Source organism: Hetaerina americana, unplaced genomic scaffold (genome assembly GCF_022747635.1).
Source record: "Hetaerina americana unplaced genomic scaffold, ioHetAmer1.1.p SCAF_1, whole genome shotgun sequence".
NCBI lineage: Eukaryota > Metazoa > Arthropoda > Insecta > Odonata > Calopterygidae > Hetaerina > Hetaerina americana.
In genome coordinates, this window is record NW_027286069.1 from 73587219 (window position 1) to 73611122 (window position 23904).

Below are 23904 nucleotides of genomic sequence, written 5' to 3' on the forward strand. Positions count from 1 at the left end.
ATACTTATAGAGGTTTTTTATCGTTATCAAGCAAAAATATTGAGGTCCCGGCTATGCGAACTTGAAGAAAAACTCGGTGCAACTCTTGTGGTATCTACAATGAGTTACACACATGGATTGAAGTTTTCTAGCTTTAGAATTATGCTTAGAGCATGTTTCATTGTGTCTCCCTTGATGTTAACATTTATTGAGAGCGAATTTACCCTTTCTCGGAAAATATTTAGCTCAAAATTAATAGAGGAGATGCTACACAGGGCATCGAAAAACATCAACCTATGACATTCCTACGGGGCTACCTCAAAAATTTTGCCTGGGCAATGGTCGAATTATTTTTTTATTACACGGACGTGTTTGGATTCTAAAAATAAATGAGCTAGCAACTCTTGCTACTAATAACATTAAATTCAAATGTTCTGTGAAAAGGTTGATTCAATGAGGAAATATGAAATTCAATAGACTATTGATTTTATTCACAATCTTTTAATGAAATGTAAAGGGAAGCTCATTTTATTCGAATCATATTTTTCTCTTGGCCTCACAAAGAGCCTGTTAATTGATACAAAATGCCAGGGCTTATCAAAAAAGGAACGTTTCACATTCACCATAATGCTTAAATATTTAAGCAATATATACGTCCATTACAGCCTGTTTTTGCCCAAGCGGAACGACGGCTATCCACCATGCATCGCTCTGGAAGGCACTATAATTACATTGCGGGGGCAGGTACTTCACTTAACATAAAAGTGGGCCGTAGTAAGAATACTTAATTCAGTTTATTTCCACGGCTGCTCTCCGACACAGGTTTTAATGATGGAAAATTCGTGGGAAGGATTAGTTTGCAAATCACCTATCGTTGGCATGAATAGCGCCCACGCATGGAATTGCTTGTTGAGAGCAAAGGCTCCGAACAAAGTGTTGGAAATACACTATTTCTTTCATTAGTCACTAAATTATTTTCTAACGAGCGTCAAAGAGTGCTTAGAAAATACATGAAACTAAAAATAATTTTATGCTATTTTCCACGGAAATTGAAGTAGCGAGCGAGTCTAAAATTATGATAGAACTAGTTTGAAGTACGCCCACGAGGAAACATGTCCATAAAAAGAAGTGTCTAGAATGAAAGATAATTAGCTTACCTATTCCGGAATGACTATATGACTTCCACTCATAAAATCTTCTCGAATAAATGAATAATAATAAGGAAGCAAAATTTTAATGGCCAGGTTTAACATTTTCCATGATATTCTGTACTTAACAACGCCAACGTTTGCGAATTCACAAACAGCGAATAATATCCAACGGTAACTTTCAGATTATGGATCCGAAGGGACGTAAAAGCATGGATTACCTAGAAATAAGTAGACGTGGTGTAGATGAGGTCTAGAGAATAGCTGTGAAAAAAAACCGGAGACGCGACAGAGACTCTGTGAGTGTTTTTTAATGCGTCGCGGACGGATCTTGGCACGAAAACTGGAGCGGTCATGCGGTGGGCACCGATACCCTATGAACCAAGAGGTGAATGGAACTCTGAATCACATCTTGCAAATATACGTGAAAGGCAACTGTCACCAGGGAAAAAATACAACCTAGGCCCAGAAAAGTATTTCTATGAACATTGCCGAGATTTATACTGCAAATATTAGGGTATACATACAGTATATGGATCTTACAATAAATATTTTATATAGTTTACAAATCCACTACAATTATGATGCCAAGGAAATCTTGAATACTTTCGTCCAACCAATACCCCGCAAGCCGCCGCACGGTCATGTGGCGGGGGGTGTTAGGACACCAACCGTAATTAAGAAAGAAAAAAAACCGCATGCAAGAGCCGCAAGTTTATACTATCCACAAACAAAACATGGTATACATTCATTGAAGAACACTTACACCATACAGAAATGCAAACACTCAAACTACCAACTAACATACACATGCACCTACAAATATACCTAACATCTTTAGGTACTTTGTTCCCCAATGTATTCATAATGCAACTTGTACTTCCCAAAAGCAGCAAAAATATATGCTGGAAAGCATTCCCCTATTTTTCTTACCCGATTATAAGCTTCGCGAATCGAGTAATGATTATGTTTTACACTCGAATGAGACGTTTTAACAAGACCTTTTAGCCGCTTAGGTCGATTTCGGTTAAGCTCTATTGAAACAAGAGACTCGCAAGTGTTTCAAGCAATCATAACAGAATCACTCAAAATGTTAACAATGAAGCGGGAAATATCAGAGAGATTTCGCTGTCGCGGAGAGGGCTTCTTGAAACCAAAGTTGTGGCGATATATGGAGATCCTCACCCGCCCATGGCAAAAAACTTAATCGGGATTATATGATACAGCCTATGACCTCAAAATTTATAAATGATGCACAATCAAATTACACATTTCCTTGAAGAGTAGTGAGAAAGTTCACAAAAACCGCAGCACATTGCATATCCGAGGAGATACGTCGATAACTGCAATGAAAAATGGCTTCTCGAATTTATCACGTTAAAGACCAGGAAGTTATTCAATACGTACCCAAAATCGTAAAAAAACACAACGCTTCATATCTTCAGATGATTATAATCGGGGTAAAACTTTTAAGTGTCCAAAAAATTGGAAAAGAGCCCGAAACGTCACTCGGAAATAAATATTATCCGAGTAATAAGGCACACGTGGATTGCCCGAACTCAATTTCGGAGTAGTTACTTGAACACGAAAGCGATAGATGACGTAATGAACGTCCAGACAAAGATCTACAAGAGCAAGTTTCGGTGGCTAAGATTTATTAAGAAATATGAACACGGGGTAATTCACAGTAAATATTGCAAGGCAAAGCGGTGACTTTTCATGCATGATTCTTTCCGCCAGAGAAAAAATTTCTTTGGTATTTTTTAAACCTGCGATAAGATTCCATGTAATAAGCAGGTGATTCAATATTTGAAAGTCAAAGCCAAAAGATGAATGTACGGTAGACTGGATACAAAAGTTAAAGCATGGATGGGTTTAATTAAAGGGACGTTTCAAACGGTGTGTGCTTGAAGGTGGTTTTATTCCTTTGGGAGGAACATGGGAAACGTATGATTCACTTTATTTACAGGTATAATAACTCCTGCTGTTTCCAGCTGGCTGAAGTACAGCAATCACATCGGCGGTGAAAGATTAGCATATTTGATGTGAAATGCTTTTCTATGAAAAGAATGTTACCTAATGGCGGACGAACAGATTTAGTTCATACTTCGCTAGAGTCAGGTTAAGTAAACATACTTAGTCCAGCATACAAGTCAATAGATAAAATTTGTTTAGTGAAATGGACGCCACTCTGGTTAATGTATACATTGTCCTCATTTAAAAGGCTCTTCAATTGAGAGATATAATAAATTTTTTCGCAAATTTATTGTAAAATAATTTAATTTCACGCTATGCTGTGAGCTTAATGCGTAATTTTTATTTGTAACAAGCTTCTTTGATTTTACTTAAACGGCCGTTGCAAGCTGAAACACGTTCAGCTCGCCTAAGTCTGCATCTAGAGATGAAAACCGCTTTAAAACGAAGGTGTTTCTCCGCATTGGGAAACATGGAAAAGTCTCGTGAGGTTAGGTCTGAAACATAGAAATGACACCGTAAACATTTTACATTGATTTTTGCGAGATATTCAGCATCAACATTTGCGATATGAGGCCGTACATTTTGGTGGTGATTATTTGTTTATGATTAAGTCAGAGATTTTCACTTGGAGCTGTTTGCTCTCAGGATCAAATTGATGCAGCCAAGTTTCACCTGAAGCGATAAACTTCGAGAAAACTCATTTCCCTGTAAAAGAACTTCGCCTGCGATAAAAAAAAACTGCACGCGAAAGTCTGTTGCTCGGGTAGGAGTAGTCTCGCAACCTACCGTATACAGTCACGTCTCGGGTACATTTTTTCCCTACCAGTATATGGGTGACACCTAATCAAATTTGTAATATTTTTGAAAGTACTCTTAACGATATTCGATGACCTCTCACAATGGTAGCAACGGTGTAAATGCTTACCTCCGTAAGAGACACTGGAGCCTCGGGTCGATCTTCTCTTGACATTGATTGTTTCCCATCTTTAAAAATCCTAAACCATCTTCTAGCTGTGCTATAGAGCTATAGGGAAGAACGTGTTACAGGGAACAATGCTTCAGGAGGTATAGAGAAGAGCCATAGACCTACAGCATTAAATACACCTCGGCGAACGATTTGTTCATGCGAAAACAAAATTTTAATCAACGTTGCGCATTCCATCCATCATTGCTCTAGAAGAACTGAACATGTTTCAACTTGCACCACCTGCCGCTGACGTAATACTGGAGTCAAATATATGAAACTTGTGCCACATATACAATACACATTTAATAAACAATAAAGCGTAAAATTAAATTTTTGCACAAACAGTTATGCAAGTAAAAATGTAAGAACGCTCTTAATTACACATCTCTCATATGGTCGGCTACCAACCAAGAGGTCGCGGGTTCGATTCCCGCCTAGGTGGATTTTCTTCCATCTAGGGCTTGGTTGTATGTGATTGTCTTCAATGTAATGTCTGTAATATAAGGGTTAGGTGGAAGAAGGGACTATAGGTCTCAACCTCGCCCAATTAAGTCGATAAATAAATAAATAAAATAAATATTTTCACCTCTCAATAAAGTTCTGCTTTCTTCTCTAGAAAATGCGCATTTAAGAAATAAATCTTGGCGATATAGTTGATCATAATACACCATATTGATCATAGATGAGTATGCCAGAGCTTTAATGAATTTCAAGTCAAATTATTTTTTCCACTCAATTGCGAATTACCTAAACACGTACGTACGACAGAGTTCCTGGAATTTCTCTGAACAGTTATTGACTTCATTCTTAGTGTTCTCAAGTCATAACACCCAATGCCACACATCTTCGAAGCAGTTTTTCACAGTAAATGATTTGCGAGGTTGCTCATCTGAAGAATTATGATACTACGGGTCTGAACGTAAGATAGGTAAATTACTATCAGTAGTTCACCGGTCAAAGGGTTTTCGTAGGACGCAGAGACTAGCACTACCATCCTTCTAAGCCTGGCCTAACACGACAACGAACATCCTAATACTCTGCATTGCAATAAAATAGTTTTCAAGTCATAACAATTTGTACCTCCCGTCATTCCGTTCAAAATACCAATCTTTTCCTTCCTTCACTATGCTTACCCCAAATTCTACCTTCATCGCTTCAGCATCCCATTGCCTCCCCATGTCTTCTACTTCCTTCTTATCTACCTTCGAACTTCTTCATCAGCTTCTTCTCTTCCCTTACCATGCCTAGCGCTCAGGTTGTTTTCCTATATGTTCATTTTATTTTATCCCATTGATACATTTGAGGATCAAAATTAACTTTGGGCAAATGATAAAGAAATCGATTTCCGAAAATTCAAGTTATGATCATTGGAGAGCGTTATCACGTCGGCCGCAGGCTGGTGGATGACCTATGACAGCGGCTGAAATGGGCTCAGAAATACATTGTAATTGTGAAAAGTTGATGACTTGAACTTCCAAGTTCACGCAGTGACATTTACCAGGGTCCAGGGCGTGGGAGGGCAAGTTCAGAGACGCGGAAAGATATCGATTAGCTAGTAGGATCGGGGAAATTTTATGCGTTCCCAATGTTGTTATTTTAACGCACGCGACTTCCAACGGAATGTTTTTACAATTCCACTGACGTTTCGACAACTTTTAACTTAATGAATTTCGAAGCTAATAAACGAAATGAATGTGTTTGACTAGTGTTTGAGGGAACTGAGAAAAGAATGAATCTGAGTATGTTTTACATTTTAAATTGAGTGAGAGGAAATTTTCAATAGCTCTCCAAAATTCCAAAGAAACTGCGGGAGATGCCGCAACAGTAACTTTTAACGGAGTCATCCGCTAATGTGGATTTCAGTGCAACAATTTCAGAGCGTAAAAATCATTCGCCTTGACTGGGACTCGAACCCAGATCCCTCAATATCCGGTCGAGTGCTTTAGCCACTTAAGCTACCGAGGCGTCCTCTTAAACTCTGAAATTTTGGGGCTTTTAAAGGAACTAGATGTTATGACGAAATACCGTACATACATGTACGGTATGTTGTATGTACGGTATTTCGTCATAACATCTAGTTCCTTTAAAAGCCCCAAAATTTCAGAGTTTAAGAGGACGCCTCGGTAGCTTAAGTGGCTAAAGCACTCGACCGGATATTGAGGGATCTGGGTTCGAGTCCCAGTCAAGGCGAATGATTTTTACGCTCTGAAATTGCTGCATTGAGCTCTCCAAAAGTAAGAGCCGTGATGAAAAGGAATTGGGAAATAAAAACGGAATACATAAGATTTAAAGGGAAACAATCGCAGGATGACAACATTATGGACCTGCACTGCGCCGATATGAATACAATCTGCTGAAACGAATACTGATTTTTTTATCATCCTCTCGAGGTACAGCAAAATTTTCAGAGATTACAAGCCTCTATTTCAAAAAGGGACCGAGGCTGAGTGAAATGCCCGATACATCTGACACGAGAGGAGGGTGATGCGAACTCACTAACTCACCCAGATCAACAAAATCCTCGCAAGAATTTACGCCAGAGAACGTGAGAATTTCCGTGTAGGTTGATAGACCATTGGTTTACTGTCTGACGTCGGGGAAACCACCCCTCGGCGGGACTCTAGCAGGATTCGGTGTATTGGAGAAACCGTGGGATTTATGGAGCATTAACATGAAAGGTACGTTCAAGCGGGAAATCGCTTGGAGTGCCGAAGCCCCGTGACGAGGAACGGGGCTCGATACATCTGTGGCCGACATATCGTGAAATCTCCTGCATCCCCTCCCTCTCTCCTGTTTTCACGAGCAAAAAAATCAAGAGCTACAAGTCTTCTCCGCGGAGAATAGAAGCTTTGGAACCTCTTCTAATTACTGCGCAGTGCTCTGACACCTGGGTTTAGAGTTCTTTCTGTTTCTCTCTCTCTCACTAACTTTCTTCTTATCCCTCAACTCTCGACCAACAAATCCCCTAGGGCAATTGCAGTCTCTCAAAGTTTGTGCCCCGCAACACCGTTCCGAGAGAGCGTGTCATTGTTTCCCATGAGGAACAAAGATAATGTTATGCTACTATGAGTATTTAATTCAGAATTGATACAGTTCCACATTTACAGATTCCGCCAACTTTTCCTGGTTTTCCAGTAAAATAATTGAATTTTTTTTTCAAAAGATAATTACAATGAGGACAAAATGATGGCGTAAAGCTCAATTCTATTGAATTAAAACATGACCACCAATGATATCACTACAAAGCAGTCACCGTAGAAGTCAAATAAATGAGTATTACTTTGTCACCATATATTATAGGTGGTCGAACGTTTAGGGTAGGCTTTGGATGTACACAAAAGGTATACTCCTACATTCATTATCCTCGCCCAGTTAGATAAAATCAGACACCCCAACCTGAAATAAAATAAGTTCTAATCTGCAATTATTCAATCTCCCTTCATTCAATTTAAAATGCCTATCATTTTCCTTCTACTACCTCGTTTGCCTAACGTCCTTCCCTCTATCACACAATTTTCAACATCCCATCGCCAATCCAAATGCTCTGCATCCAATATTCGCGTCTCCTTTGCACATCAGCCAACATTTTCCCTTCCCTCCCAATATGCATAGTACTTCTTCGTTTGTTTTCCTTTCTGTCGATTTCACATTTTCCATCGTCCTCAACGCCCACATTTAAATAGCCTCCAATCTACGCCAATCACATTGCTTCAATAACCACGTCTTCGCGCCGTCCAAAGCTCCAGATCAAAGTCTCCATCAACCTTTCCTCAACATCCATACGAACTCAACGTTCATGTTATCAATTCTCTCGTTCTTGAGAAAACTTTCTTGTCTAACACAATTCTTCTTCTTGTCTTTCCACCACGTTGACCAACTTGGTCCAAAACATTGTCAAGATACGTAGTTCATCTGTTCCACCTGCCCTAATTCATGACTTCATATTTAAAAGCTTATATTGACGCCAAAATCTTTTTCGAAAGTTTAAAATCTTGTTTAATTTACCTCTCATTTTATACCTACCACACTGATTTTCCAATTTATTAAGCAATAATTATAACCCCTTGGCTTACTGGCGAGCCAAGGTTTGGCCATCCGCACACCAAACTGATTTTATGAATTTCCAGCATCGTCATCTCATTTCTATCTCCACTTCTTTGCAGCTCCTTTGAACATCACCTCCGTATATACGTGGAAAAGTACGGGTGATAAATTGACACTCGTCTTACCCCTCTTCTTAACACTGCCCATAACGTCTTCCCCTCAGTCAGTCGCATCTGAGCAGTCAGAGATGTGTACATATATCCCATCCCTCCAATGCACTCCTATTTTCTACATCATGTACATTCATTAATTCTACTAACTTAACTATCAAACTCATTTTCAAAATCTTCAACAGAAATCAATAAATTCTAATTATACTCACTGTTTTTCTAATATTATCACCTCGTCACTTTATTGTTTATAAAATTATCTATTATTCACGTATTCTTTCTATCATGCCGCTCGAAAGTTCATTATTTCCAAGTACTTGCTGGATGTCCTAAACATACTGGGTTTCCAAAATTTTTGATTTCCTTGACTTTTAAGGAACTTCAGTATTTCACATTACTGCAGGATTTCCGAAGTTGTAAGTGCGTTGAAAAAGTATAAGATGAATAAAATTATAACAGAAAGACAATAAGGATGGCTTCATGACCTTATAACTCGCGGGTTAACTTTAGAGAGGATCACGGGCTCGAATTTCATATCATACAAGGATGTCGAGTTGTCATGATATGGGTTTTTTTTCGATTGACTGATGGGCCCGACATAACCCCATCAGCCATACAAACACATTAAATCCAATTACTATAACCACTCCTACGGAAAGTTTTCAGTGGACGCTACGCATGTATAGAAAATAGTGGCATCATTAATTGATGAAAAGAGATGATAACAGGAATTGATTTTTTCCCTCAAAGACTCACCATTGGAAGCATATTTCGGTGTGGTATGCAGTTCACATGATCCATCAGTCTTGCGTACTCTCTCACAACCATTCCCCGTCCACACTTCCGTTTTTCATGTTTATCCCCAACCCGCGAGCTCCAACTTGTCCACCTGGGATTGCTGGATAAGAAAACACAAGATTACCTGGTAAAATAATTGAAAAATCGTATATAAAAGAAACAGCATAACTCATAAAAACGTTTAGCTTCTTACCCAGGTATCAAATTAACCAACAGCCACGTTCAAGATTTTTAAGAGATTAAAATGTCCAGTTTAATGAAAAATTCGTTTGAGAAAGTCGCCGAAATTTATTCCAACCATTTCAATAAGCGAGATAGACTTCGCCAAGTTGGCAAAAACTATAGCTACATGAGCACGTACGTGCACAAAAAATGCTACCCCGGAATCCTCCACGATAGCATGTGACAGAAGGAGCTAAGCCACCAGCCAATACGCTAACTTGTGATTTTATCATGACGGAGCATTGGGTAACATTTGTTTTTGGATAAGCTCGTATAATTGTACGGGTACGAACTTAATGATAGGCCGAAATAAAATTTAGAAGTCTTCGACTCACCTTTTATTTAAAAAAATACTCCATGAAAATTGTTACATGTTTCCACCAGTGGGGGTTACAAATTTGAGACCGAAAGACGACATGTAGATTTACAGAGCACTTTACAAATCGAGTCTTTCGGTGACCAAGGCACTTCCGGTACCAAACCTCATGTCTGTCACACTCAGCTTGTCCGTAGGATTGAAAACGTGGAAGTGATTCGTGAGAAGGAAGGTAATGAGATAGGAAATGGCGAAGGGACGATTTCCTTGCTTCGTGCGTAAAAATACTCATCTTTCACCTGACCCGAAGAGCCTTTTTTTTCCTTCAAAAGCGTCGAGAACAGTTTATTTACATTGCTGGGCCGATTGCGAGAATCGATAGCAGAAACCCCTCAGCGGCGTTCTTCTGTCGATTTCTGAGTACGTCAATCTTCCAACCGAGGAAATATTTCGTGCGCCCTCCTCATCTCCGCCGTCCACTTTAGGAGATCCCAATACAAGCGATAGGATGGTTGGGAGACACTCGAAAATAAATCGCGGAGAGGATGGCGATATCACAGCATTGGACTCCTACAGAATCCTCCAACCATCTGCCCACACACCCCCTTCCGCCAGAACCCCCTTCAAAAATAAAAGACGAACAAAAGTCCTGAAAACCCTCGAAGAAAATCAAAAGGAGGATGAGGACACCTACCTGTCAATCCATTTTCTTGACACAGGGCCCGGGCATCAAATATGGAGAAAGGGTGGGAGAAACTCCGGCATAGAGTCTTTTTTTGTTGTAAGATGAAAATCAACCTAGGGTGGATTGGGGGGAACCCAACTAATGAACGTGCTACATTTTTAAAGATCCGACTCCTTAAAAATGCATCAAATTCGACGGAACAAACTCGTTCCACAAGGTTTACTTTCCCCTTAATATCCCTCACCCACCTCTCGTGAGAGAGAGAGTCGGAGAGGCGTGGGGGAAGAAGGGAGAGCAGTGTCGGGGTGGTTTGAGTGATAGATAACAGCCTCCGTGGAAAACTTAAGAACCGAATTTCGGTTCACTGCGGAGACAAAAACTTCACTTTTCCTCCCGCACTAATTCTCACTAGGAAGTTGAGCGGAACATTGAACGGGTGAGGCAGAACCTTAACCCAGGGCTTAAAGCTCGGCGACACATTCATGGAGCGGAGAAATGGATTTCCCGGCGCCAGAGGCGAAGTTTCCTCCAATTCCTCTTTCCCGAGAGATTTAATACTTTACACCGGTTCACACCGATTGTCAATAGTGTAGAATGTTAATTTTGTTTGTAGGATTGCTACAATTCGGCACCCAAACCTGCTGTCGCTCAATGCTGTTCGAGCAAAAGTATGCGGACATATTCAATGTTTCCGTTACAAGGCTAGGATTTACCTTGATTAAGAGAAATGTCAATAAAGGTTAGGGAAGATACAAAGAGTAGGAAAAGAAACACTTTTCTAAACAGAAGATGTATACCTATTCGCAGCATTAGGCACTGGACTGTTACTCACCCAAAAATAATTCACCAAAAGACAGTGCAACATTCATGCCCCGGGCGATAATAGCACTCATAACTTTTGGAATAGCCAGCGAGTGAGTTACCCCACTAAACTATTATCTTCGTACGTCCATTAATTCCTTGGTATCCACACTAACGACAACAGATAATACCTGGCGGACTCTCAAAACGTAAAATTGAGAGTTGGTTTATCTCTACGACGAGATGAACATAAATTTCTAACAGTAACTAGTACAAAACTGCCTTTTACAAAACTGTATTACGTAATATATGCACACATACATACATACACACATATATATATATATATATATATATATATATATATATATATATATATTATATATATATATCTCACAATCATCTCACATTTCATTCGAGCAAAGCATCGTAATTGGTTGCGACAAACCTTGAATTTCATCTATTTATTACATTCGGTGGAACGCAAGGAATGAAATGCAGTAGTCTTATTCCAAGAACATCGAGTTGTGAATAGGTATGCGATTGCATCCTGTCAAAAGGAGAGTTGCAGTAGAGATCTCTCGACGGCAACCACATGGAAAAGACTGAACAATTGGCTGCCCGATTGCAAATGGACGTCTGTAAAAAGAATCGCCACGAAGAGAGATCCAATTCACTTTACAATGGCATCGGAATTTCGAAAGATATCGAATGAATCGGAGACAGAAATTTCATTTCAAGTGAGCAGAAATTTAAAGGAGAACGTGCTCAAATTTCAAACGCACCGGGAATAAAACCAAACTCCATAGTAACAGCTTAGGACGAAATCATGGAAAATTAGATAAAACACCCAATTATTAATAGTTTATTCTTCGGTTAGCGGCACAAAAATATGAAACATACCAAGAACGACTACATTCTAGATTTTTTGAAACACCGAACTTTTAACAAATAAAAAAAAATATTTAACCGAAAAAAGTACCGAGGAAGAGGGTCCATAAATAGAGGGGTTTGGCTGTTCTATCGCAGAATCGTGATGCTCGTGAAATATAAATTTTGTCAACGCCATGGTCCTTGCCAATATCTCAATATGATCACTGAAAAGAGTGAGTGGGGGGAGGTTCAGTGGAGAGAAAGGCGAGCAGTGGAAGAGAATTGGGGAGCGGGGGAACGGGTGGTGGCATGTGGACGAGTGGAGAAAGGCGAAGACAGGCGAGAGGAAAATGCCTGAGAGAGAGAGATACGCGAAGGGGGGGAGAGTTTTGGAGAGCAGAGGCCTCATGAAGGGATACAGCCACGTCTTCCGAAATATATCGCCTTGATTTGAAACCTTTGGAAGATATCCCCATGGAAGAAGTGAAACTATCTCAAGTATTCACAATCGATCGCTTACCTGGCACATTTTAAGGTAGGTTATGAGGCAATATCGTATAATTATTAGAAAATATTGCCATTTTTCCCTGATAAATCGTACTGGATGATGAGGTTTAAGGGAACGAAAGGTAGACAATTTAGATGCATTTACTGACCTCGCCGATAAGATTTTTTAATGAAAGCTGCTCAACGGATTACCTTTGTTTAATTTTGGAATATTTCTAATGAAATTAATCTTTCCCGATGAAGGTACCTATTACGATTATCGTTGGCACACCAGATTATCCAGATCAGGTTTTAATTTATCCAGGACTGTATCATATTCCGCTTTCACCCCATTTAATAATTTGTCAAGGGAGAAGTAACCACATGGACAAATGGAGAACTACAGTTAACTAATCTTGGGACTGAAACACTGATGATGATGAAGAGACTATGATCACCGTTAATGACGTACGCGATATCATGTTCAGAATTTATTACTGTTTCGATTGTACATATTTTAAATGAGACCACACCATATCATCTGAAAAAAACAATGGCTAAGACAATGCCGTGTCACGAGACGGAGAGAATTCAAGGTATGAAAACACGAAAGATGAAATGTTTTTGCTTAATACATGAAGCTGAGACGCACAGTTCCACGCTTTTCTGAGCGCATCTAGGAATAACTAAAAACATACGTAAAAGCAAGCAAAATTGCCAGTAAAAATTTGAAAATAAAAAGAGAACTTGAGTTAAGTGCGATCCCAATGTATTTTGAAAATAAAATTACAAAATATTGCAATTTGATGGATAGAGAATCAAAAATCGAAAGGTAGGAACATTTTTCAAAGATCATTGCTCGCATTCTGAATTCATGAGAATCGATTTATTTCCCACAATATTCTTTGAGTGGCTATTTTATGATATAATCGTTATTATAGTTTGGACGTAAACAGTAAAACACGTACCACTGAAATCAGGATCGTGTATTGCACAAATTTGTTGAGAAATTTCTATTCACAAGTAGTTTTAAAAGCTCAAAAAAATTTTTTTCGCACCCATTTTTTCAGTAACTTATGTGCTTCTTGTTTTTGACTCAAGTAACGGATTTTATTCATAAGTAGGTAATTTTAATGGAAATAGTACACTCAATGCAACAAACGCTGTTTTCTTCCCCCTTGCCAAGCAACTACGTAAGATTGAGCCTATCGTACCTCTTCTTCAGAGGAGTATTTTACTCATTCAAAAGAGTTCGACGTCACTCAACAAACATATCACTTCCCTCAGAACTCCCCCTCCAATGCTAAATTATCTGGTTGAGATGGAATAATCCATGACCTCCTCCATTCAAGGGGATTGAATGGATTAAGATGGTTAACCGAAAGTGTTCTCCTACCCTTCCTCAGAAATTCTGCCACGAAGAACTCCACCACATGGATGAGGTCTAATTTGAATGGTTTTTGTGTGTGTACGAAGCAAACAGTAGGTTTAGGGGAAAAGCCCACTTTCACTTTCCCCTCCATCCTCCTACGGTGGAATTCTGCCAGGTCATTTGAAAATTCTCGAAATTCGTTACGGCAAATACAACGAATGTTACAAATCAAACGAAAATAATGAATTCGAATGTTTGCTGATAAATGAATGAATGTTTTTATTGCCTCTAAATAACTTCAGATGTACCGCCATGGAAAGCATCATTTCATGTTTCAAAAAATATTTGGATTTCAAAAATTTTTCTTCATACCAAAATTTCAAAGTACAACTGAGGAATATGTACTTAAAGTACACCGATAACGAAAAAATAAACTTCTCTCAAATAACACCGCTGGAGAAAAAAACCTTTTTTTAATAAAACGGGATGCTTACTGGTAGCATCATATGAATATCGTCTTGATCCATATCTAAATTATATACTGTAATATTAAGTCACAAATGCTTCTAAAACTTCATCAACCCCATGCAATCAATCTTTGACTTCCTCTAAGAGCATCAAATCTTGAAAAACACCTCTCCTTCCACATACACCTATACAACTTACTCTTTCCGCCATACATAAGCGGATAGCCTAAATGTCCCCGAGGCAGAAACTCTATGTGGAAATCCACAAAGAGTTTCTGCCTCAGGGACAAACAGTAAACGGTAAGTTTTGCGTGGAAGCCCTCGAAAAGCTGCAAAAAAGAGCGCAACGCGTCAGGAAGGAGATCGTTGCCAACGGGAGGTTGCACCACGACAACGCGCCTTCCTGGACCGTTTTCGTCGTGACCGAGTACCTGGGAAAGCGCAAGGTTGCAACGCTGTCCCAGCCTCCCTAAAATCCCGATGAGGCATCATCAGACTTCTTGTTCTTCCCAAGAACAAAAAAGCTTGAAAGCCAACCATTTTGGAACGATGGATAATCAAGAGAGGCCGTGACGAGGTGCCTAAACAAGATTCCCGGCGACATCTTCCAGGAAGCGTACCGCGACTAGCAGAGGCTCTGGCATAGGTACTTTTTGGGAGAATTTTAGTAAATTTTTCTTTGATCTGAAATAATTCTTTTCCCAGATTTATTCTACTAATTCTTTGGACAGACTATGTATATAGGCGAGTTAAATGGATAAATAAAATTATTTTTTTGTTTTATTTTAAAATAGAAAAACTATTTTAAAATGAAAAATTATCTCAGCCGGTACCCTAATAATAATTTATAGTTTTTCAATTATCAACGATACATAATTTCGCAATTCCATTGCTGTTACAACATGTTCCGATATACTTTTTGTTTGGTATTTTTTCCTTGTATTTTACACCTCTAAAGTTTTGCTTTAGTGCTTTAGCGTGAATTTTAACCAAAAAATAATGGAAGCTTTAGTTATCGTAGCGCTTCCCATTGTAACAATTTTAAATCATCTGAAACATGCTTTTAGTTTTTCGAACCGAAAAATTCGAAGGCCTTTAGCGGCGATCAGTACTCTTTCATGCGGTAAATTTAATTCCACCATCGATTTCATAAATTATCCATCACACAGCATTCATTTCTCTAATGGAAATCGAATCACCGACACTGACCCTCACTGTCGGATAAATAAACCTGAGTAGTATGAAATACATAAAAGATAAACAAACCCAATGCCTGTTTTGATAGATGTGCAGAGCTCACATCACACTAACCCTTAGGACGAGCGAAATTCACCACAGGGGGTCCAGTCTCTGTCTCAATGCCGCCTGTGGTCGTCCAGGAAGATATGCTACCCGACGAATAACAAAGAACGAGTGTAACTGAGCGTTGCTCAGAGGCGTATCCAGGAATTCAATAGAATATCCCACCCAGTAGCCAAACACTCTATCCACTGGGGTACCTTACCTCACAACTATTTCTCACCGTCGAATATTTTTTTTAATTGGCTAACCAGCAGTGGTTGAATTTCAATAACTAATAATTTGACTAAACAAAAATTTATTCTTTGAAATTTCGTCCATCGGGCATAAAATTAGGCTTCAATTTGTTCCTTTCTCTGTGGATTCTCGTCCGCCGCTGCTAAAACGAATGCTCGAAACTTTTTCTTCAAATAAAAATCAAAATTAAAAAGATGCCACAGCTTTAATTCACAGGGTGCTAACGATCTCGCTCTGCTACGAAGCGTCAACAAACAAGTGTGTTGTTGGCAGGTGATGATGGAGCGCCTTTGTTACGCCACTGCCCCAGGAGTGATAAAAAGAAAACTTACTGGTGCCTCGAAAATACGCATGCGGACGGAGACCCGTTATTCCCATATAGCGATAAACACATGAGAGAAATTATAAGTGGCAGCATGTTTTACGATTCCCAAGCAGACATTTTTGTAGCTATGTGGGTCAAACATAGGACGACCATTTTGGCCTGCAGATGTCCAAAGTGTCACGGGTCGAATTCGCGCCTCACGACGATCAGCCGATTCAACAATCAATAATTCCTTCTCAAAATACAATTAGCACATTCTAACTACCGCAATCTCGATTAGTGAACACTTTTTCACTCAGCTCTTTAAATATATCCGAGAAGAGGAGTTAAATGTTAGGATTAGTTGGCATTATTAGAGATAAAAAATTCAAACGAAAAGCTTAAAACCTTGAGAAAGGATCTAGCGATCCAAAACATGTATACAATAAAAAACCACGAATGGAAATAACAATAAAGAAGAGGCCATGAAAAGCCTGTTAGGGGTCAACAGATCGTTCATGTATCCAGTGTAACATCCACCCGATTCAAAAGTTCGTGCGAGGCCAAAAGGAAGAATCGGGTAAAAAATGGCTTTAGTTAGTTGTCAGTACAACTTAGACGTTTTGCAAGAGCGTTGATGTGACGATTTACAAATGTGGCGTAGAGTATAAATAATTGGCCGGAGGGTGAATTTTCCTTTTCGCGAAAGTTTCAAGGTATCCGCATTTATATGGCGGCTAATTTCGTAGAAATTAATGTTTTTATTCACTATGATACGTCTGTTTGATTTATCTTTGAAGTTGACAAATTTGTCATGATTTTTATTCAGTAAGTTCACATAGTTATCATTAAAAAAATCGTATGGCTCTTATTTTAAGCAAAATATTGTTGCTATAAGTGAGGAGGATACGTGTGCAGCTGAAACACGTACATTTTCACTACCACATCTACGTATTCGTGCAAAATACGATTGAAAACACACGACGCTAGACACGATTATAAATGATTTTCAGGAGCGCCAGAGTCCGAATTATACATTAGCTTTGACCGTACTAGTAATCTGTCCTAACACTACTACGAGCTGAGCGAGTAATCGGCTTGTCTTAAAAGCAATTGCACGGCCCTTGAACAAATGGTGAATAATGTAGAATAGACGTGCTTCGGCTGGTGGACATTCGGGAATTGAATTTCATATAGTTATATTCGCCATGCACTTTAAAAGTCTAGGCGTGCGAAATTTCGTTGGTAATTGATGAAAACGAGATACGATATATTTGCACAACTTCCTCAGTACATCTCACCCCAGCTAGGATAAGAGCGGATTTATCGTGATGACCACAACTCGTCATTCATATGTTTTACATCCGAAGGGATTTTATCCGAACAGTTACCAGAAATCGTACATGGCTCCAATGGAGGCAACCACTATTTTAGGTCATCACTCTGCTCGTTAGCTAAATGTAAAAAAAAGTTATTCGAGCTGTATTAGATATTTTATTTATTGACTAAAATGTGTGTGATCTCTTATTAATGCGAGTACCACACTCGAGATTTCACGATGACAAATTAGTAATTAAAAGCTAAATTTCGCTTCCCCACTCCGGAATGTGTCACCGTCGATTTACTTTCTCATGTTAGGCATCCGAAATTAAACTACTGAGTTTGAAATGCGTCATATCATATGATGGGAACAATTTAAAGGTCACTTTTTGCAGCAGAAATGGCATGGCTGCAGACGAACAAATCTGATTAGACAGGGCGGTAATCTAGCGTTTTCTAAGTGCTTTCAACGATACCCCGTGGATCATATGTTCATTTTTCGGAATTTTACTCATAATATTGTTAATACAAGTACTGATTATCAAGAGTTATTGTAGTCAGGAAAGAGAATTACCAATTGCAATTAATATTTATTGCATAAAAACTTTAAAAAGTGGCCCCAGAAACTCAGAGGCATACGTGAAGTAATTTTCTTACTTTTTCCATAATTTCTTCAATTAAAAATGAAGAAAGCGTAGGGCAGTTACAGCGGTACGTTGCTACTATCTACTAGAGCGATTAAAGAGATATAATTATTAAGGTTTCTCCGTGATTGCAATAGAATAATTTAGATTGCGTCTAATGGCGCTGAGAAGATTCGTTTTTTCTACAGGAAAATACAGATCATTGATTTATGTTAACTTTGACAATACCTTTTAAATCCATATTTAACGGGAACAATTGGTTCTCCGAACAGTCCGTCTCTTGGTGCTTACGAGTACCTTCAAAATTAAAAAGATAAGACCGCATGAGTGTACTCACATAAACTTTTTAAATTACTTCTATTTCTGAATAATTATTCTAGGGTACTAATAGATTATACATGAATATTCACATAAAATACTTCGACACTTATTTATATTCTATAATACTTAAAGAAGGAAGAAATTGATTTGATCGGAGGAATACTTAATTGTTTCGTAAGCACATAAGAAATTAGAAATAAGGTTTTTAAATGATATCTAGAAATTAAAACGCCGCAAATTCAATAAGAATAATTATTTCCTTTCGCTCAAACTCACCGCCAGTTGGCATAGCACCATTTACATTTAATTTTATTTTGAGGGACACTGGATGGCCGCAGGTAAGAAATTCCGAAATGATTATATAAAAGAAACTGCTTTAATAAAATCACCCGAAAAATATCAAGTTCCAAAAATTAAGAAAACATACTACCATCAGTAAAGAATAGTACGAAAAGTTCGTTTGATTTCATCTAAAAATAAATGTTCTCATTATTACTTTCAAAAGCACATTTTAGCAGCCAAAACTTGGCAAAAGGCTTAAGACAAATCTCTAACTGTACGAACATGGTACACTCTGATTGATCGTAACGTTTTTGCTTTAATTAGACAAGGTGTTTAAAAGAGGCTACTTTGAGGTCAGGGAAACATTGCCTAACGGGCTATGCCAAAACCTCTACGAGTTGAAGTAGGGATAAAAAATATAATATCTAAAAATATTAACCAATACACAATGCAGAATACAGCTATGGCAGTGCGCGATCATTCATATATCTGATACTTTTATACTTTCAATTTTAATCTACGGAATACTCTGTGCTGCGTTACGATGTTTTCTCAGAATTTTAGACTAATTCCATGATATTTATTAACAAATAGGTTGTTATCATTATATGTTAATTTGGATGATTTGGCTTTATCCAGAAAATTCCTTACTTTACACCGAAAGTTATATCGAAAAGGACTTTTAAAATGGCGCATTTTATGAATCTGAAAAAATAATTCAAGTTTCAATATGTTAAGAATGACAGATATTGAGCAAATAATATGTTGGAATGATCATTTACAAAATTCATCAGAAAAAAATTATAATTAATAATTCTGAATGTATAATGTGCTTCATTGAACGTTCTCACTGATAATTATCATGACAGGGGAATTACAGGTATAAGGGTTGCAATACTGACAACTTCCCTGACTTTATGTATTTTCTTATATAGGCACGAATAGTTACTTCCCACGGTTAAGAGCGAATTTGAAACAGATGACGGAGAGTCGTATTTTCTCAGCTGAACTTAAAGATTATTCGGATGTGTAATAGAATCTCAAAATATTGCAACACGCCTATCACTATGACTGGAGGATATCCTTATGACTCTGCACCAGACGTGAATCTCAGCACGAGTTCTGATGGCCGATTTATGATGGAAATATCAATTGTTTCTCCAGCACATGCATCTCCACTGGCAAATGGTACATTGGCTTTTATCACCATAGGGATCCTCTTTGACAATGGAGTGAACAAGAATTCTTTCCCTTCAAATTTGTCCATCAAATAAAACCCCTTTAAAAAGAGTTAAAATTCAAATTTAATGCGCATTCCATGACATGTTCGGATCATTATTTCTCATTTCTCATGCGTTCCCTCTTCTCGATAGGACTTAGTCCTGCCTTCGATTGTCCAATGGCGCCGTAAACATTTAAAATCCCGAGGGAATATACTGGATGCAGGCCTGCCTCCATCTAAAATCCAAGAAATTAGGCATTCGAACCCGAATAAAACAAAATAAATCTAGGTTTATCCGCGCCAGCGACGATGAAATGCAGTTTCCATGGCAGAGTAGAAAACTAAAGGCACGGCCACGTCGAGTGGATGGGAGGGTGAGTTGAGGGCTTATTGGGAGTCGCTCGAAAGATGTGGGAACACATTGTTTTCGCACGATTGTCCTTGCATCCCCTCACCACCTCTCCTTGCCCACCCTCACCCCCGGCACCAAATCCGAACCTGCCGGCCCTTTAATCGCACACCCCTAATCCCCTTTCCCGCCAAGTTCAATCCAACGCCTCACCAATCGGCCACGCCAGCGTTCCGCAGGGGGCAGCGGGATTATGAGAGAAGGGACCAACGCTCTTCCCTCGGTCTCGCCCGACAAAATAGATTTCGCACCATTTCCCGTTCCACGTGACCATGCACATAAAGTCCGTCTAATTTTTTCAAGCCAAAGCTTTTACGGGTGGATTTTTTTTTCATTTCGGGAGCCATTCATCTCCCAGACGCAGACGATATATTAGTGTTCTGCCGAAACAACCACCATTTTCTGGGGTCTTGCACACGACGTTCATTTTTCAACTTATTTGCGTCAAGAATCCACTTTGAACCTTACTCAGCGGATTTACTTTTCTACGGATGCTGAAAATTGCAGGATATTACCTGAGGTAACTGCGTGAAACGTTTATATTAAATCCAACAAAAGTATTTCTCGTAAAAGTCCAATGCGTCAGCAGTCGGTCTCTTAAGTCCACTAGTATGGCTTGCAAAGATCATGAGGAATAAAAATTCTGTAGTTCATCGGCAAAGGAAATAAAAGGTCTCCCAATGAATCTGTTTTATTTACGTGTATCATCAATGACATACATTTTTAAAGAATTAACCTTTTAATACAAATTTTGGTTAAACTACGGTGTGGGTACAAAGCCTATGACAAAAACAAATAATAATGCATCTAATCCAAAAATATGAAACCTGAGTTTACGAAGCACAATTATAAACTATAAAAGTTAAATAATGACAATTATATGCAGCCAAACCCTGAGAAGATATATGAAAACCAATTTAGATATGACACAAATTCACAAACTACAGATTACTGTGCGTAGACTGAGTACATCTAATAACGATTCGTCTCATTTCAAATTATATTTTGTTCGCAGAATACAATTTTCTTCACCTGTGAGGGATATGATTTTCAGATACATGATAAAAATAAATATTTTACAAGAGTCATTTTGCGTGCGAATAGTCTCGGATCAGTTATAATCATTCAGATAAATGATAAAACTAACATTATTTCACATACTAATATTTCGTGAGCGGATTTTCCTCTACCAGTTACGATAACGGGCATCAATGTCAAACCGACGATGGTAGATATTCACGAAAAGAAACTATGGGCAAATAAGGAGACACAATTGAACACGACTTGACCGAACAGAAGTGGACAACATCCACTTAAATGTTAATGCATGAAACTATTGTATTAGAGAGCAACAACAGTTTTTCTCTGCAGATATAGTATGGATCTTCTCACCCAAGGTTGGAGTTCGATTTCCGCGATTGATTTAATCTTTACTTTCTCCCTTCGCGGTGTAGAAAAATAAATTTCATTCGTAAAGAAAGTAGACTGTATGATTTGAACGGCAATCCGCGGCTCTTGGGCCCTCCTAAGGATTTCAATCATTTCCCTGATTTTGTTAGTGTGCTCGTAGGCATGCAAACAGGATATTGTGGTTAATTGTGAGAAACAGGGAACTTTCTACCGAACAATTGTAACTAGGTATGTTAGAGAAGAGCAAACGATTAGATTTGTCTCAAAATCGATGTTCAACCTGTACTCAATTTATTATTTTATCAATATTCAATCCTGAATCTTCAAAACTCACTTTATAATTTAGTTGAAAATTGCATACCCAATTTTTCACACTTCTCGTATTTAGCATTTTACCAAAAACCCCAGTGCTAAAGAAATCTTTCGATGTATTCCGAATTCGTATCAAAAGCCTCGAATTAACGGGCTTGCGAATAAACATTTTTCTAGCAAATAATACGAGTATTACCTACGGACTTCGTTTCATACAAAATTTCATAAAACCTGTAATTCCTGAGATATTATAATTCCTCGTGACCTTGTATGGCAAATATACAATCTAATGGAAAATAATAGAAAATAACAACAAACCTCCAAGCCAACTAAGTGAAGACACACTATTTTTTTCCTGGAAATTGAATGCTCATCGCTTAATTGCTGATCACACCCTTTTAGCAAGCTGGAGTGGGCCATGCAAAATTAAGTAACGGAAAGCATAATTCATAATTTAAGATAGTGCAAACAAAGGCTTACCTATATGTTTTCGCACATACTCATGAAAGAAGAGGACTTCGTGGATAAAGTTATGTAGGCAATAGTCTTCGGAAAGTAGAAGGGGGTATACAAATATTTTATCTGATATTATTTATTTTAGAAAGTGTAAATTAAGTAAGGCATTTGGGAAATAATGTTGCTGATCCATTAAGCTTGCTTGCCATAAGTTACTACAATTTTTTGTCAACTTATATTTGACGCTATCTGAAAAAAATCGATATCACAGTTAACTCTGGCAACGTCAAAGTTTTTTGTTCGTTTTCTCGATACTATCGTCTGAATAGTATGCAAAAAACTAATCAGATGCAATCATTCGACCTATATCTGATATGCTACACTATTGATCCCACAGTCTATCCGAAAGAATTGCGGAGGGAAATTTGGTTTTATTCCTGCCAGTCTTCTATTCCTACCCTATCACGTATTTTCTTTTTGCATAAAAGTTATTTCACACTTTTAGATCACTTAACCAAGCTAAATACTCCAACGAAAAAGTTTTACTGAATGCCGCACATACGATGCTGGATATTTGAAGTTACAAAAGGGAGTAACGTTAATAAAACATTTCATAATGAAGAAGTTTAATGAAACAAAATTAGTAATCGCTCAATTGGTGTCGTTAAAATATTAGCGCTAAATTTTGATAAGGCCTTTCAATAAAATGGAAATAAGATTTGAATATTTATGCCAGCCGAAATGGGACGTATTCGTAAAAGAAATCATCATGGAAATAGTAAGTACCCTGGAAATAATGAAACGAATACCGTTGAGTTCCCCCGACGCGGCATAAATTTAACACACTTAGAGCCATTACTATCTATGAGAAATAATATAAATCGCAATTCAAAAAAATAAGGAAGTATTGAGGGCATGAGTTAGTCGAATAATTCCTCTTATAGAACAATGCTTAAGTAACATTGTTATTGTCAACTCCGAAGTAAACAGTACTCTCCTCATAACGAAAAATACAATATTTTATGAAGAATTACCACGTAATATAACATTATGTGAATTTGTATTGCCGTGTTCATTTGCGTATTCGCAAATGGTGTGCGAAATTGTGGACCTAGTTTTTAAGTCAACTCCCGAAGAGTCATTAATATCCTGCGTTTCACAATGCACAATGTCTCCTACTACTAGCCACTGCCTCTCCTTCTTCAGAGTCGAGAGAAAATAATGTCCACAATTAGAAAAAGATCTTATTGCAAATAGGAAATGTAGTTGAATCATCTGAATAAAAACAAATTAGTTACTTAACTGGTAAATGTCAACACCTTCCGACCATAGCTGTTTGCATACTTATGTTTATTGTCATTTATTTAATTGGTTTGCGATGGC

The 23904-nt window shown here is 38.2% G+C and overlaps 1 protein-coding gene across 6 annotated transcripts in view; it reads left to right on the top strand.

Annotated features, from left to right (window-relative positions):
* LOC139693309 (GTPase-activating Rap/Ran-GAP domain-like protein 3) overlaps window positions 1–23904 on the top strand; it is a 303563-nt gene that overhangs the window by 189704 nt on the left and 89955 nt on the right. The gene's annotated exons all lie outside the window — the stretch shown is intronic.